The following is a 19,294-nucleotide window of genomic DNA, read 5'->3' as shown; positions in this document are numbered from 1 at the left end:
AAAAAAAAAAAAAACACATGGACTTGAGCAGTTATTCCTAATCAGGGTGCTGTGGCACACTAGTGTGTCATGAGACATCACCGAGGTGTCACGGGAAATTATGCAATTTCACTCAATTTGTCTGACAAAATCTAAATATCTTTGTTTGCACTTATCTATGCCAACAATGTATAGCAAAGAACAAATGAATACAATGTATTTCCATTGGGTTGCAGAAGATACAATAACCTGTTGCCAATCATAAAATACAATAAGTCATAGCTGCGGTGAAGCCAATCAATCTCAGCTGCCTTTTGGTGAGTGGTGGGGTACACCTTCATATGACAGATGAATAATTTGTGAAGAAAACAATGCATCTTCTTTAAGGTTTACCTTACTTTTGAACAGTCTGCTAAAGGTGAATCTGCAGGCCAATCCGCACGCTGCCATCTGATTTCTGTTGATAAACATGAAACAGCGCATGTCATCAATTATAGCTTTTTTCTAAATCAGACATTTCAAAGCATTTAAATTGCACAAAAGGTCCACATATTAGTTGAAATGTTATGTATGAATCATAAAAACAATTCACGCCAGGCAAAACCTTTTCATCTCTGTATACACATGATGATTGCATCCATCCCATATTATAAGCCCATGTCACACACATAATGTCAGTCAAGTAAATGTTTACTTGGCAAAAAATGATTCCTGACATTACAGTTTGAGTCACAAAAAAACAGAGGTGGGCGCATCAACAAATTTTGAGCGTCCATCATTCGGCAGTCGTCAACAGTCAGGAAACCCTTCCGTTATCGTCAATCCGTCAATATTTCAAGACGAACCATATTGTAAAAAAAAAATCAATCCGTCATTCGTCGATTGCTCAGCAAAATGAGCGTCTATGTTTCCGTCATTGGAAGTGGACATCCGTCAATGCTTCTTTATTCGTTAATCTGTCAGCAAAATGGAACATCCGACCTTGACGGACTGCTGAATGTATTGATGTATTGATGATTACATTGCCGAAAACCCCTTCCTGCAATACTTAGATCATCGATTTTTCAAAGTTTCCTGTCAATCGGTAATCGTCAACAAAACGGGCGTCCAACATGGACGGACCTTCCGTCACTATTGATGAAATGCCCACCTCTACAAACAGTCCAAAAATATATATATTCCGACACATTAGAGAAAAAATTATTTAAACTATGAAGCTAAAAATGATGACAAATGAATCATTTTGTTCATTGAATAGTCCAATTCATGAAAATGCATTTGTGTTCAAACTCAAAAGGGGGAAAAAAGAGACATTCCCATGACTGCTAATTACCAGTTTTAAATAACCATGATGCAATAGAGTCTTCATCAAATGAAGTAATTACTATTGCTTATTACATTTTCAATTAAGTCACTATCATAATGCCTTAATTATTAAAAGTTGATACTACTCACAGAGTCATTGGTGTGAATATGATAGTATTACAGAAAAAAGTTATGTTAACTAGCAGATGTCAAAATTCTCACACAAATGTAAATTAAACAGTCTGTAACCAACAGCTGCTGTCTCTCTACCCCTCTCTATAGGCCATACTGTATATACATTGGGTAATATCTTTACAAACGTGTTCAACATTTCTGGTTGACGATCAAATACCACAACAATAAGGTCATTTCACATTTCACAATTTTTGCACAGATACACTTAAAAAGATTCAACTAAATTACACCCTATGTGGGCTTCCTGAACCTGAAAATCTTGACAATTCTATGCTTATTTTTAAATTTCTTAAGGATATTGCTCAACGATGTTGCTGAGTGTAAAGTAAAGGTACGATGGATTAGTCTCATATGTCCCGCCCGGCTGCTCTCTAATCCAAACATCTGTGGTAAACATAAGACCAGGTGAGGCAACACGACTGTCTGAGATGCTTCGGCAATGCACAGAGATCTCTTTAATACCTGTGAGGCTCCGACATCCGACGTGTGTGACACATGTTATAATTGCTAAATATGTGTTTTCCTGCTATCCTAAAAAAGTATGTTTTAGAAAACACTGATATTGGTTTGTGAATTGTGATCAGTGCACCGTTAACATTGTGTGTATGTGAGGATGAGATGCTGCTGACCTCGACTCAGGGTGGATAGGGAGTGTACTTCCAAGACCTCCTCAATTATAGTGATACACCTGACAATGAAGAATCAGAGTCTGGGGACTCATATCTCTGGGGCTGGGGTCACCAAGGTGGTTAACAAGCTCCTCGTGTGGTATGGCCCAGGGGGTGGAGAACATCCATCCAGATTACCTCCAGGCAGCGGGTGTTGTGGGTTTGTCTAAATTGATACGCCTCTGCCTAATTGTGTGGTCATCGGTGGCCGTCTCCTTTGTCAAGAAGGGGACCAGAGTTCCAACACGATATTAACAGTCACCTCGACCGCACCGGAGTGGCAGCAACGACCAAATAATAAATATTACCTTTCTACGAAAACTGCTTTCTTTCCGCCCAGTTTGAGGTCTCTGCATGTCAACCACCGTTTAACCCAGGCGTGTCAAACATACAGTCCGCGGACCGGATAAGGCCCGCAAAGGGGTTTGAGGGGTTTAATCTGGCCCGTGAGGTGATTTATAAAGTTTTTTTAAAAAAATACATAATGTCGGATCAATTAATGAGCTGGCCACAATCAAAACATATAAATTCATAATTTCACAAGCACTACTCAGACGAGCAATGGACTGAATCGTCCTGGATGTCATTATTATACACATGACTTAAAGTTGCGGTTTGTTTAAATTTCAGGTGGATTTTGCTGCTTAACTCATATCCCGCAAATGCATTATTAATCTGCATATCATGTTTAGACTAGTGGAGCCACATACAAAATATGACTTTGTGTTGACACTTTTAAAAATACAGGTTAAGGATATTACCCATTGCAGTCAGTTATGTACCAATTTAATCATAGAAAGTGAAAACACCACAAATGATTGTAAACCTGCAAAATTGTGTATCTTATGCATACAGTTTTGACAATATACACAAAGTTTGGAGACATATGCTTCAACTTTTTCAAAAAGTGAGTATAAGGTGATACTCAGTGTGCGTGCGTGTGTCACTGCCAAAGAATGCTGCCAACATTTGGTTTCTGTGTCTCTCACCTCTGAGAGAGTATAAGAGGGGAAAGAAAGAAAAGTGTATTCATTGCATCTTTTCAGATAGGGCATATTTTGTAAGAAAAGAATATCTTGATCATTACGGAAAAAAGCAAGTTTTGATACGTTACGGCATGACTGTTTTTCAATACATTTTTCACACATGACCTCACAGCTTGCCAAAGAATGTACACACCCAGGAAACAGATACTTGAGGCAAAAAAACGCTAACAAAAAGCAAAAAGAGGAGCATTTCACAAGTGAATGAGGCATATTCTTCCAAGGTATTTGCTTTACAAACAGTATTTCCATTACAGCGCTGACACCTGAAATGCACAAAAGTATATACAGTAGAAAATGATCCAGATAAAATTTTATTATCTTGAAATGCGACAAAATAAACGGAAATCAAGACAGCACGTAGATAGATTTAAATTCACTGAATGGTAAATCTGAAACTTGAATTGTTTGAAGTGTATTCAAGGGAAATGTGGGGAAAAGGCAAGATGGAAGCAACATGTTTTTTTTCTTTTTGTGGGATTATTTCATTAGACGTCTCGCAGCTGTTTTTATAAGGTGATATTTTCCACAAGGCACACTTAGTAAAACACACAGTAAGGCAGTAAACACAATCTGGAGCCAAGTGACTTGCTAAAGCCTTGTCAGAACATGCGAACAAGGGAAGGTTCTGAAAAAGTGCATATTTTGATTCTCGTGATAAAAACAGCAATCAAAAGGAGCTGGAATATGTTAACTGTTGAGTGACTGACTTAAGATGCTGCTGATGTTTTTCCACAAAATTAAAACCCATAAAGTGGCTAGAAAATCACATAAAATGTCATATTTGCCACAGCAGTAACAGGGTTAGGGGTTGGCTTATAGATGGTGTTGATTAAACAAAATCTTTGAGTTAAAGTAACAAAGAGTAGCATTTCCATATCAAACCAATTTAAGTGCTTTACTTTTGTGACAACTGATTACATTCACAGCGCAAGTAAAAAATGTTGTGGTCATGATGGTGTGCACATTTTTTCCCAAAAGATTGATATGATTAGAAGGGCAGAGTTACTAAATTGCCATCAAATGAATGGAGTGTGGCTAGAGAACAGCATGCATAAGAAAAACTGAAAATCAGAACCTGAGTGGTGAGATTTTCCGAGGTTATGTTACCATGTGTTGCCTTTGGGCATGCTAGATAAATATATTGTAGAGTACAGTATAGACAGTCTTCTGTCACGCGATGTGTCTTGTGCAAAAAGGAGTCTACTGTACATGCTCACAATTATTCTGGAAAAATGTGTTCCTCATGCTGCATTTGCTGACAGCAGAGAAAAGAGTATTTTTTGAAAAACAGCAAAAAGTTGCCCCCCCCCCCCCCAAACAAGATCAAATGTTTTGAGTGATATAAAATTAGGGATTTTGACACATCTTGTACCAACATCACACTGCTCACATACTCGGTTTTATGCATGTTTTATGTTTGCAAAGTTACACCAAATTGTTGGTTTAGCCTGTAAAATAAAACCAGCTGGCTAGTTTGTGTGTGTGTGAGTGTGCATGTGTGTGTGCGTGTGTGTGTCAATGGATATGAAAATGTTCACAAAGGGACTTTGTGACGGCTCTTCTGACTTATGCAGACAATAAGTTTCCATAGCGCAGATGAGTATTCAAGTCACAGACTTCCAAAGGAATTTTTAGAAATGAAATTGAAAGATCTCATTGAATCTGAGATGAGTATGAGGTTCCGTGCATGTTTTGTGCATTCATGAAAATTGCTATGTTAAAATGCAGATTATAAGGAACCAAGCAGGCCCTTTGGTCTGGATCACTCACAAAGAGTGAGTACATCCTAACCTTTGAATTCAGGTTTGCTCACACATTACTGCACAGTGCACACACATTTGAAAAATAATTACGGTACTTAAAATGTATAAAGACTGACAACTATGAGTACTCAAAAGACCGTCATGAGTCGCCCCTCACCGAATATTTAAAATCTTGAGCACAACTACGATGTACAGTTAGCTCGGGAGCTATGCCTGCACTGAAAATGCTTCTCTTGTAGTTAAATGTAGGCATAAGAAAGATGACAAAGTAGAATACACTTTTACAAGTGGAATTTGATTGACAGTTAAAAGTTGAGTGGAGCGTGATTTCAACGTATTTGGACACACCCACAGCATTTGAGAGCGGAGTGAATATCTTGATTTCTCTTCATGTAAAACTTGGCGAGTTTTTTAATCATTCAAAGTTGGCAGGGCTATTAACAGCATTCTTCTCTAGGGATTGTCAAATGCAAATGATTTACAGGGACTTACAGGGACAAACTTTAGTGCATGCTCCTCAAAATACATAATTTTGAAAAGATTATTTAAATCCATGTGTGTGTTATATAACACCCCCCCCCCCCCCCCCCCGATTTTCAAGCCATTTCTTTCAGGGTTTAAATGAGGATAAATTGTCACGTAACTGACCGAGAGCTTAAATTACCTCTTTTTATGAAACAGGCTAGAGTTACCTCTTTTACTCTGGTTTCAATGACCTCCCTTTCTGAAACGGAAAACGCAGTTTCCCACATTTCAGGGTTTCTTGACCCAAAGTTCTCACGAAACCTGCTTTGTGAAATAGACCCTTGGTGTATATTACTTTATTTAAAGTTACTGGAAGAAACAATCATTAACAAATATGGTGTGCACATTCTGACAGTTTTAAAGTTCAAGAGTAAAAAATAAAATAAAGGATACATTTTAAAAATTAGCTCTAAGCTCATGGGTAGAAGTCTTAATAACGCAAAATAAACGCAAAATAAACTAAGCAAATGTCATTTACATACACTACATTAATGTGAAATACAGGTATCCTAATGTTTGTTTAAAAAAACAATTATGATTATTAGCATATGGGGAAAAAAACAATTTGAAATTTCCACCAAGCACACGTAATCTGTTGATTGAGTGAGACTGAATTGGTGTGACTTTTGAGTCCTTCCAATTAAAAGAGATGCAGTCGACAGTGTGTACCAAATACGGACATGTTAATTATGTATGCCAGGAGTGGTTCAGACCTTTATTGGAAAATTTACACCCGTGCAGTGATTTATATAAATCAGCATTGCCCACAAAGCAGTAAAACTCTAATTGTTTCTTCCATTTTGAAAGTCTGGCGTCCATTAAGGATGCAGTGAGTAATAAAAAGGACTTTTAATCAAACCTCTCGTTGATAAGCTGATGTGTCTCTTACCTGACAGAGTTACCATATGTTGATTTATTTTTCTATTAGCTGGCCGCGTCTCCAAAAGCAGCTTATTTCAGCATTTGTAACAACATCTTAGTAAAACAAGAATGTGTTTTTTGTTTGTTTGTTTTTTCTTTGGGAGGGGGGTTTTAGGGTGAGGGTTTGAAGAAAAAAAAACTAAATTCACAGGGGACCTGTAAAAATGACTAACAACATTGTAATATGACTGTTAGAAGCAGTAGTTAGCAGTTTGTAAAACACACACACACACACACACACACACGAAACTACTACGTGTATGCTCTGCAACAACTTGTCATCCCTGGAGGATACTGTCTTTTGACAGTCGTTTGGCTTTGTGTACCATACTTTGGAAATGGTAACAATTAGGGATGCTCCCAATTTTGGGCAATCAAAAAATGGCAAAAATAGGCATTTTCCGCATTCAACTGAAATAAAATTGAAGCTGAAGAAATATGGCCAAAATAGGATGTTGTGGTAACGCAAGCAAAAAAAAACTGCTGCTGCAAGCAAGCGTATGTCTGAATTAAACGGCAAGTGCCGGGTGTGTCTTCCGCCTCGCTGGCATTTCACCGTGTGTTTTTATACTGGGCGCAAACTCGCAGAAGCTTCACTGCGCACACCGGAGAAGGAGCGGGGCGTCGCTTGGTCCAGACCTACCAACTGTTACGGACTGTCCGTTTTTTGTTACGAAAATCAATAAACGCTGCTGCGTTACGGCTGTAACATAAATATTATGTTTATTTTAAAATCGCTAGCTCTGGTGACATGAGTCACTGTGAATTCATGAGCAGTAGCCGAAAGCTAGCGTCTTGAGGCTAACCCGGTCGATTCTATTCAAATCACCAGTGAGGAATAATGGCAATGGCACAAAGTGTTCGCAGACAGTAGTATCGTGATCGTGAAATTACATCTTGCGTAAAAATTTTGCTAAAATGAAAATGAAAATGAAAATGAAAATGTCTTTTGTTTTCATCTCCGTCAATTAATCATACGTGAGCTTTAGGAGTTCATTTTTAAATGTATTAATTTCTGTACATTCGCAGCTACCGAAGAAGGAAGGTTAGCAGTAGTTTCAGAATTGTAGTTTATTTTACTTTATTATACAACAGTGATTTTTTTTATATCTTGCACTCAAACACTAATAAAACTAGTAAGAAAAAAGAAAAAGAAAAACTGAAGTAAAAAAAATACTAAATACAAACTAGTTATTATAACCCTGCTTCCTGGCGTTCATCTTTTTATTTATTTATTTGTTTATTTGTTTTGTTTTTTACAAATGAGTCTTGGATGAATAAACTGTATAGTCACACACATGAACTGCTTTTGGTATTTTGATTTGTCTGTAAAATCCATGTAGATTAAGTTACTTATGGACAACATCAATAATGGAGACAAAAATGCCCATTTGATCATTAAAATATTAACATGAAGTTGTAGAGTGCCAAGTTAGTTCTTGTCTTTGCGTCCAAAGTGACCCTTTTTTAATGTTGGATTAGACTTGTCGACCCCTTCCCAACCGGCAGCCATGGCCACAGTAAATCCTGAAGACTGCTCATGCTGTAATTAATAAAATCCCCATTACATGCCTTGTGCCCGTTGTTTGCTATTTCAACAGCCCATTTGTGCCACGATTACAGTCATTATCAGTAAACGCCATTAATTCTCTACCCGATGCCGGAACTGCATACTAATATACAGTACTGGGTTTTAGAATCTTTTTTTTTTTTTAACCTTTCAAGGAGCCTGAGTTGGAGTGGGGCCAGGAAGTGCCACTCCAAATTTGGAGTCATCTGGTGACTCGGAAGGAACCTTTTGAATAGAGAGGGCTGCTGCATCTTTGGAGATAGTTCAAATTCCCCCTTTGATTATTTTCTCTTCCTCTCCAAAATGAATCGCTATTAAGCTTAAACCGTGAATAAAACTAGACTGCAAAATATTGCTTTCTTTTCTGAGTCTATTCCCTTGTGCATGCATGCAAATTATAATGCTTATTTATGTAAATTGGGTGTCGTCTTTAATTAGTTTTGCTTGGAGGCATTAAAATACATGTATTTCCCCCCCAAAATGATTTGTTTTGTTGTTCTGTTGAGTTTAAGGTTCAAAATGAATGATTATGCCTACTAAAAAGGTTTATTAAAACTCGCTTTTTCCTCCCTCTTTCAGAATATTATCTTCTCCGCCCACTTCCCCGGCAGAGTGTATATTCTGCGAAATCAAAAATCCTCTTCACACAGTACTCAGAGCACCACTCAGAGACAAACACTTCTAGAGGTTGGCAACACATTTGCGACAAAACTGTCTTTGTCTGTCCGAAAGTGTGCTTCAAGCTCACATGCTTACATCGACAATATATACAGTATGCATCTTGGTGTAATGGTGCCAATTAAACTACAATGTGATAATGTGTTTCAATTCTATTAGCATTTTGTTGATACATGACAGAAATACACACTTGGAACATATCCACCCACGAGTTGAGAGCTGTGTTATTATTTCAATGCTAATACTGATGTAAATTCAGACAGCCTGTCAGCTTCCAAGACTGAACTCACTACTGATTTGGTTCCTTATTTTAATATTTGTCTGAAAGGATTTGTAATGTAGTAATAAATCGAGCAGGCTGCACTGTTTTTATGCATTTACAGTTGATTTACAGTCAAGTGCTGAGTGGCTATCAAACAAAAAACTGCTTTATGTCATTATAGAAGGTGTTGGGTCATCCTCAGATGGAGGCTACATCACACAATGGTTGCAACCACCTTGGGTTCAAAGTGACCAACTATGGATGCTTTTTTCTTTTTTTTCTGTCAACAATTTTTTTACTATCTTTAGCTATTCAACATTCAGCAGAGCTGCTGGGATGAACTAAAATAGCAAGTTCAGACCACCCCCCCCCGTCCCCGCCTCAAAGTGTGATTTATGACAAGGAAGCCCAAACCATTATAGCATTTTTATTATTATTGTTCTTTCACGGCTAATGCAACAATAGATTTTTGCATGATTGATGCATTACACTAAACATTAGATGATTGCATTACTTTGCATAGAACAGCTAAATGACACAAGATTACTTATTGTTATTTTCCTCTGTGATCTTACTCTAAGTGCAGTGCATACAGTATTTCTTGGCATATATTGATTACTGCACAGGCAGCAGACATACACATTGAGGAAACAGTGTATACGAACGCGGACCTTCTGTAATAGCTTTGATTGTCTGATTTCAACATTGCTTAGCTGAGAAAACTGCCTTTGTTAGATGAAAGTTAGCAAATGTGTAGCACACCAAACAAAGACACTTTGACAGTCAAATCTTTCTACAAATCATAACAATGGGCTCTTGTGTGAAGGACTACTAAATACCACATGTAATAGGGACTTCCTCTTTCTTTTTTTGCGCTTGTCTTAGTTTTGAGGGTCACGCCCTTCATACTTATAACGTGTTATTTTACAGCATGGAGGCGGAAAAGGCTATTTTGAACCTATACTGCTTATGATATACTGACAGAGTGTCTAGGCTTTTTACAACTGTATACATTTAGGATCAAAATAACATTGGTGAGGTCATTTGTAAAAAGAAAGGAAACTTGCGTATGTTTGTTTAAACAATGTACAACAAACAGTATTCATTGTGGAAAGATATCTTTAGTGTTTCTGGGGCTAAAAATAAAAATTTTCATGCAAATCGTCACTGTAAAACCTTGAAAAAATGTAATAGTTTCATTTATTTCTCTAGCACTTCTATCTATCTATCGAGAGAGGGAGAGAGAGAGAGAGAGATAGATAGATATATGCCTTTAAACTTCGTCTTCAAAAAATGTAAGAAATTAGAAGGTGTAAGCCTGGAGAGCAAAATTAACTGGATTGACTGTCTAAGACACCTCCGCCATCAAAATGTTGACTGATACTTCCAGTGCCTTTTGTTGTTTGTCTTGTGTTATCATGTCCAGCCAAAGATATCGGGCTAAGGGCCAACGGATTTTTTCCCCCCTACAAAGCGCTTATTTGTGCTGATCTAGTGTGAGCAACACTATAATTACCTGAAAACGTAAACTCAAAGCTATGCCTGACAAAAGACAAGAAACTGTAATAAAGTGTAGCTTTTGGGTTCTCAGCTGTGGTGACTTTTATAAGACATATTAACAGCATATTTAAAGAACATGGCACCTTCCCATTTGTCTTGAGGAAATGACTTGGGGGATAACACCTGGCACAGAATCTGAACAATGCAAATAAGTAGTTTTTTTTGTTTTTAATAATACTGTAAATTTGTCTTTTATTTTGTTTTTGTCTTTATTTTTTATTTGCTCCTGGGTTTTGCCTAAAAATGAGTGGACAAATGAAATTATTAGGGCTGGGACGAAATATCGTTTGGCAATACTGTAACATGATGTTCTGTTTGGCACGCTAACATATGTGTAAAGTTTATGGAGGCTTGAAGTCAGCGAACTCGCGTTTATTAGTAACCAAAAGAGTTTGCGACTGAATGCATTGACATCGAACGTGCTCCCTACGTAGGTCTTTTTCTCTCTTTTAACTGAACTTGGACATAGCAAGACTCAACAAAACATGACAGCTTCGCCACAAGCCCTCAACGGCAACACTTTACAATAAAGCACAAAATTGTTTGTTATAATATGCAGTACAGTGCTTAAAAAAAGTTCCTCCTAATTGTCATGTCTGGGAAGATCTGGTTTTGGTTGAGGGTCCCGATTGGTCCTGAGTGGGTTCCAGCCCTTCCGCGGGTTGACCAATCCGGGCCCTCAGCCACTTGTGCCTGGCCCCTGGTGTGGCTAGTTACCCAATTAGTGTGGGTGTATTTAGTTCCCGGGTGGTGATCAGTCGGCGTGGGATCATTGCCGCTTGTCACGGTCACCCCCGGAGTTCTGTCTGTCATTTTGATTTTGTATCTTTTCAGTTTGTTGTTTAGTTAGCATTAACCAGTACCATGGTTAGTGTTTTCTGTAAAATAAAGCACGCCAGTCTCGCCCGCACTCCTGCTGTGGTTCTCCTGCCTCCCTGCATTTTGGGTCCTCCACTTCACACGCCGACAGACGCCACGCCGCTTCGTGACCACACCGTAACACTAATCTTTAAGGATTTCTTTCTTTTCATTTCAGGTGCATACCACATTTTGTTTGTGTAGATCAATTTACTGCTTTTAAATTACACCGACTAGTGAAGCAAAACAAAGCATTTTGGATAAAGGGTAGATAAAACAAAATAAATAAATAAAAAACAATAAAAGTATTTGTTTTAGTTGTGTTTTGCACAGTGTATTTACCTAATTTTACTCATCTGATTACACTACCTTCGAGACCTACATTAAAAAAAGGCTTAGTCCCAAAGAAGGGTGAAATATTATAGTTTTATAGTATTAGTGCTACTCTGCAAAGTTTTTGGTTCAATTTTAAAATACACTTAAGATTTACAGCAAAAAAATAATAATCTTAAGTCACAGTATCACCATCAATTTATGAACAAAAAAAAGACATTACCAGTGTATGGAAAATGTATAAAGAGAACAGGAAAGACAGGTTTAAACTATTGCAAACTGTAAAATCTACTTAATTATTCATTTAATGAAAACAACAACACCAACCGTCAAACATTTTTACAATGCACAGGGTGGATAATAATAAATGCTGAGATACACTGACAATAAATAATTACACAACGAAAGGAACAGTTGGAAAAATATAACAGTGCAATAGTATAGTATAGTATAGTATAGTATAGTATAGTATAAAAACATGTGGGTGGTTATATGGAAAGTACCGGTACCAGTATGAGCCAATTTGTGTATTCCAAAAGTCATGACTTGAGTGGCATGTTAATAGGCAACGAAGACAAATTAACAATTAAAAAACACTTCCTCTACATTCATGACACTATCAGCACTGCGTGACTCAAGGGGAAGAGTGAGGTAAAGTCATGACAATTGCTTAATCAAACCATCATAATGTGATACAACACTTATTATATGCCAAAAAGAAACAGGAAAATAAAGTACATTTCAAATTGTACTGAAGAAGTATCACCAGGTATGATGACAGATCAGAGACCCAGAATGTAGGTCATTAGTAAAAATAAATAAATAAATAAATAAATGCTGGCACTAACTAGTGCATCTAAACGCAGTTTTTGGCTGCTTTCTTTCTTGAGTTCAAATTAAAGCACGTTATGATGATTGTTGGTTCTGAGACGTGTCAAAAGTGATCTAAAAACTTTATTAATAACTGTATATAATTGGAATTTGCAATAAATTAAGCATATGTAAACATATACCATTTTATTTTTCTACTGAAAGTTGGAAGATTAGATGAGAAACTCAAATGCCTGTCGGGGCAAGCATACATGAGGTAAATAAGGCAAAGGATGGAATCTGGCATGGCCTAAGCAAAGACATAAAAATATTTTCCCTTGTATTTAATGTCTTCCATAAGTCATTGCTAGCAAAAGCTAATCAATAGGATCTTAATGAAAACTTGAGCCATATTTTATTTTGCTGCAGAGAAGTCCCAGATCAGCATTTGTTGCCTTGTTATGTGCTGCTTTTCACCCTTGGGCTGTTTGACAGATGTGCATCACATTTGTAAGTACCTTAAATATGTTCTTCATATACAAATGATTGGCCAAAACATTGCAGAGCCAGAGGAAAAAACTTATTGCGATGGTAGCAGTTTAGGAAAAAAATAGGATGTCCTTTCCATTGAATCAAATAAGATAAAGGCTAAATATTCAGAAACTTACAAACATTTTTGAAAGTTTGCTCAAGTATCATACATATTTTCCAAGGACTGTTGGGTCACTGTTTATGGTCAGAGGTTCAAAAAAATACATAAATAAAGTTGTTTATTACTTAACAGACACCACAAAACAGTCGCCATGAAATAATTAAGTTTTTTGGGTAACTCATCTGAATTTACAACTAGAGTACTATGATCTCAACAATGACATGTTTTACATTTATGGGCTTTTCTTTGCCAATAATTTACATTGCGGGTATCCCTTTTTCCTCACACCACTGGCAAATGTTCTTCCTTATCTGTGATACACTAAATGTCATTTTCATGTATTTCCTCAAAAAATTGCCTCTGCTTAACCAGTCATGTGTTAAATATTCACCAGGGGCGTCATCCACTTGAACAAATAAACACACCTCCCCTAATAGCCTTGACAGGGGGTGAAATGGGTTATCCCACAAGGTGGTTGTAGGTACCTTAACAAAAGACATACTTCCACCGAGCGGGAGACTTTGGTTAGTATTCCACCGCAGGTGATAGTAGCATATATACAGCCTGATCGATGATCAGCATTTCCACTTGCATGTCGCCGTAAATAGTGTGTTACATCCAGTAAATTCACCATCAAACCTAGAAACTTTTCGTATTTTTAAACATAAATTTAGTTTTCTTCCCATTCTGCAGTGTCCCTAAGTAGCCTATGGAGGCAGAGGCCTTGGGTTCAATTTAAGACAAACTGAATATGCCAGTTGGGATGAAAAAGAAACAAACTACTTAATTTACAAAATATACAAAAACAAGACGCATCAACATTAGTTGGGTTTCGATCCACCCACTTTTATTCGGATTTTCAAGAAATGCGAAAATAAAACTGAGTTAAAACACCAGAATTAAAAAAAGGGCCCCAAAATAAAGGAAAATGCAAATGTATGCTTTAGAAACAGGTTTTACGAATAACCGCTGGTGAGACCGGACACACGTCGAACATTTTGACCAGATATTACGTTTGTAGTCCCAAAGTAATGTCGGACAATAAAGTAAGGTATGTTTGGGCTTTGGGAAGATGACGAAACAGAAATATTTTGGGAATTAATTAAAGAAGCGGATATTATTGCTATTTTAGATGGAAAACAGCAAAGAAACGCTACGGTTTATCAAGAATTACAAAAGTAAACTCATACGACGTCATCATACGCCAAAAGTCGCTTCCTGGTCTTCTTCTTCTTTTAAATTAATGGTGGATCACTTCTCTTAATGGTGTATACTGCAAACCTACAGCGGCGGACTCCCCTCTTAATATTTGCAAAAGAAGAACAGATGGAAACGGGCATAAATTGCATGTCCGTTTTGCGCATTTTCAGTAAATTAGCTTAAAAAATTCCAAACAATTGGATGGAAACGTGAGTAGTGTCTTACAGCTGTGCAGCAAGTGCAGACACTTATTGTGTCTTTTAGTAACAACTGACTGCTATCTGCTTTGGCAGCTTTTTTAGCCTGGTGTGCTAATGATGAGTGTTGTGAACTCTAACTGTATTGTATTATTGATAGGAACCAAGAATAAGTGGTCAAAATATAATAGTGAATAGAACGAAAACCATTCGTTTGATGCAGTTACTGTACATATTCTATTCCCATTTTAACAGGTAACAATTCTCCGCCCACCAATCAACAGACTGCAGCATGTCCAGCTCCACCATTACACAATGTTTTTATGTTTCATCTCTTCAAGATGGATGGTTCTGTATGTAGGTGAGTATATAAACACCCAGGCCAAAATACAGTGTGTGAAATGCATAGAATGTCTATTACAATATGTAATCCCTTCACGCTTCCCCTTCCTGACAACATTTTTAATTGTCATGAATAATTAAATCAATAAGAAAGAAAGAATGTGTACTGCAATTGTTAATAAAAGCAACATGCAGACTGACTAGTGAAATGTAATGCTAATTGTTTCCAGTGATCCTTGTCAATGTACAGGTTCTGGTATTGCTCTGGTTCCCGTCAACTATCTATGGCTACAATTAGATGGGAAAAGGTCATTTTTCATGCTCGGAAAGGCATCCTAATGAGCTGGTCGCCACCTATTTAACACTTCTCTCCATTCTAATAAAACAGACTTTCCATTTCCACCAGACGGCACGATTCACTTGAACTGGAAACTCAACGATATGGTTTTGTTTTGTTGTCTTATGGAGACGTGTTTAATGCCTGTGTTCAGAGTAAATTTATCAACAACAACAAAAAAAACAATAACGTTTTAAAGGTCAGGCCATAAAATACAATATTGTCTGTCTTTAGAGTGCCAAGAGCATTATTTATAGTTAATGCCAACCTGAGCATTTTCATGTGCTGGAACATTATTTCTTAGGGGGAAAAATGGCCACAAACTATCTGCTGCATATGACATGATATGAGCGTACTGTAAAGTATTGAGAGCTGTCCATTGGCTCGATGTCGTTTGCATTTGGATTTGCATTTTCAGCCAGGGGTGAGAGGGTGGAGACACACTGGGCCGACAACATGTCAGCTGACACCACGAGTAGTGCATGGGCGCAAGCTCACTCTTCTAACAGTCAAGAACCATGATCAAGCGAAACCTAATCACAGAGTAAATGTGCCTCAAATGTGTAAAATCAGATAATTCTTTTCTGTGTGTTTCATGTTCAAACAGGAGCACATGTGATTTGGCATGCCTTCATAAAACACTAAGGCTTCCATCAGTCACTGATTATTGCAATGACAAACTAAAATCCCTAAACACAAAGGAACCGGCAGTGCATTGCTTTAGCTGTCACATTTAACTAGTGAGAGTGACCTTAGCCTATACATGCTGAAGGAGGATGAATCATACTCAATTAGACAGAAATATTCCATCAGACATGCGTTCAGTGTTGATTAATATTAAACCCCAACTCCTGTCTTTCCATTTTCAATTTATATCTGCAAATTCCTCACCGATAGTTTTGAATATGGGGTAGAAGTGACAGTAGGCAGCTGCAGACGGGCTGTCTGCTTTGTGTGTGACGACGAGCTGAGTGGGGCGGCGCTCAACTACCACTCGTCTCGCCCTTATGGCACGCCGTGTTTACGCCGATCCCTCAGGCCATTTGTTTGCAGCACTTCCTTAGCCCACAGCACCATGCATAATGCACGAATGAAAATGTTAACAGTGGCAAATAAAATCGGCAAGGTGCCCCCACAAATCAGGGCAGTTTAGGAGCACATTTAATCATCCATGCGTTGAGCACAATGCATAGCAATTAATTGTGGCATTTCAAAGAAGACCCCATTTTTCCAGGATCTTTTAAGCTCCTTGCACATTTGCACCGGCACGTGCTGCAGACCAGTGACACGGATCTTATTCTCAACTAAATCTATGCGCAGACCTAACAGCAGTGGCTCTTAACTTGGGTTCGATCAAACCCCAGGGGTTCGGCAGAGGACAAGAGACACACCGGGCTCATATATTCTAGATAAGATGCTCTGCTTGGCCATCGTTGGCAGATGCTACATTGCTTGATCTATCTGTGCTGCAGGGAATTTGGTGTGCTCAATAGTCGACTTGTGGCTGCTGTGATGGTACGTCGTGTGATTTCTTTATTATTGTACTCCCTTCATACTAACTATGTTGAAAAAATAAAAAATAAAAGAATATGTGCAATATGATTCACATGTATACCGGAACATACGGTGTTCCACAGGGTTCAATTTTGAGGCCTCTGTTGTTTTCCAACGTAAGAAAACAGCGGTGGTTGTTGAGAACTACTGTCTTAGAGACATTTTCACATTTTGGTCCAACTATGTTTATCGTCACATCAAGCAGATGATGGGGGAACCCCCCTGAAGAGAGTTGCACAGAGTTACATCAGCACAGCCCACCCAACAAGAGAAATAAATAAATTAAAAAAACAGGCATTGTTTGATGCTGGTCTCTCAAGTATACACACGGAAAGAAGCACCATCAAGGCCTTGCATTCCTCTACTATGCTCCAAGACAAACAAGTTACAGTGTCATATGTTGATGTCAGGAAAATAAAGATTTCAGTTAAATGGGTGAGTTAAAACAGAAAGTCAAATGCTGGCTCCTTCATATTTGGGAAGGGTAGAAAACATCCACAGTAACAGGCCTAACTGAATTGAGAACTACTGTGGAATTCAAAAGCTGAGACTGGAAACTGTCACTGGACGTAAGGACAGCATTTCGTGCAGATACAATCTGTAGTGCCTTTCAGCACTTCCTGAACACTAGACACCCTAATCTAATGACAGGGGGATAGAATCTAGTCAGGCTTTTAGCCCAATGCCAGCACGCCTCCTCCCACATCTGACTGCAGTCAAAAATCCACTTGTTATTTTTATTTCCACTATATCTTCCCTGAGGTGCACTCGGCGCGGCTTGAGTCATCATTGTTCAAGTCTTTAGAGTTGGAAACCCACACACAACACACACAAGCTGGTGGCAAGGTTATAGCCAGTCAGACAAGGGGGCACTCGTATTCTGCCAACCCCAGGGAAAACTCACAGAGGGCTCCGGAGAGGGAAAACAGAGATGTGCCGTGTTGCTGACATGGCAGCCGTCACGTCACACTAAGCAGTAAGAGTGATGTGCACAGACAGCACTGAGATTTGTGTAATGCTGCTGTGGCTTCTAACCAAACAGAAAAAGCTTGGTTGATTACATGACCCACAATCGCCTTCTGAATATCTACAAAGAAAAGCAGATTTCTTCTAAGATGATCTCGCCAGCCTGGTAATAGCATCCAAATGAAAAATTACTTTGTAAATACAAGATAAAATGCAATTTGAAGTGAGTATTACATTAAATACATTCATGTATAAATAATTGTATATTTATGCCGTAGACAAAGACTTGTAAGTATCAATCATGTAATATTGAGAATGATCCTTAAGCCTTGTATTTAATGAAAACTAAAAAAAAAAAAAATTATGATGTATGATGATTTTGATGTTTTAGACATTAGATTATCGGTGTTCTCCGGAATATACGAGTAAAAGTGTGTAGCTAAACAACTAATGAAAGTGTGACTATAAAGGTCATATTTTTAACAAATTACTGCATTGGTCTTCATTGTTGACATAGTTTGTATGATTTTGTCTTTATGCATCACTGCAAAGGATTTGAACTAAAATCAATCAAGTGCTCAATTTAGCAAAAATGTAAATCTTAGTCTTACACTGTATAAGTCACAGGATAAAAACATTTAACCAAGCATTTCTATAGCAATGACTAATATCTTTTTCCTCACTCTCTTGGAGGAAGTCAGCTGACACTAGTTCCCCTCTTAGGGTTAATAAGAGAGAACATGGGGTTGAACCTAATCTTAATTAAAGTGCAATGAATTAAAAAAGCACTTTAAGACTGCATTTACACTATACAAAGTTCAAGTTACACAATACCACATTTTTGCTCAGAGTGGAAACATAAAAAAATAATTAAAAATTAAAAATACAAAATGAAAATTAAATTAGACATCCTTACATTGGAATCGGGCTCCTTCCAAATGTTGACGCATTTTTAGTATTGAAATGGTTATCTGCCAATGCAATTTTAAGGCCCTTTCGATGAGAAATTGACCGCACCAAATTACAGCAAATCAAAGACAAATGTGTAGTTGTGTAGTTGTCACCACAGAAATTCATCAAGCTACATCAGTGTAGGGATGGAGAAAAGAAACAAATATCTCAGATAACTATGAACAATCAACGCATAATATCTGCTTAGAAGCTTGAAACGTGTGGGAACATTTCAAGATCAAAAATAAAATTAAGCAAATCCCTATGTCTCTACTGCAAAGTGGAGCTGGCGTACAAACGTCATTTATGATACAGTACAACATTTAAACTAATTCAACAACATTCAAAACATCCACTTTATAAATTCCACCCCGACAACAGGCGCCAACGCATGCGGTAATGTAATGTTTGTCAAGTTAGCTAATGTTTGTCAAGTTAGCTAATATAGCATCCCCCAACCTTTTTGGCATCACAACGTGAAGACACATTTTGTTGGATAGAAAAAATATATAAACAAATGAACGAAATAAATGAATGACTCCCCATGACAAGGAATGTGGTTGTTGTTATAGTGAGAGCCCGACACTTGTTTCTCTTCAACGAGACACTCTTGTGTTCCATA

General features: G+C 37.7%; 1 protein-coding gene across 1 annotated transcript in view; it reads right to left on the bottom strand.

The window, feature by feature from the left end:
- Window positions 1-19,294, bottom strand: part of casz1 (castor zinc finger 1) — a 212,956-nt gene that overhangs the window by 179,456 nt on the left and 14,206 nt on the right. The window contains exon 3 of the mRNA XM_086068777.1: window positions 378-436. The gene's annotated coding sequence lies outside the window, so the exon portion shown is untranslated. The remainder of the gene's footprint in view (window positions 1-377; window positions 437-19,294) is intronic.

Source organism: Leptonotus elevatus, chromosome 2 (assembly GCF_054856555.1).
Source record: "Leptonotus elevatus isolate MCC_2025b chromosome 2, RoL_Lele_1.0, whole genome shotgun sequence".
In the NCBI taxonomy this organism is placed as follows: domain Eukaryota; kingdom Metazoa; phylum Chordata; class Actinopteri; order Syngnathiformes; family Syngnathidae; genus Leptonotus; species Leptonotus elevatus.
This window is presented reverse-complemented; position numbering and strand designations above follow the sequence as displayed.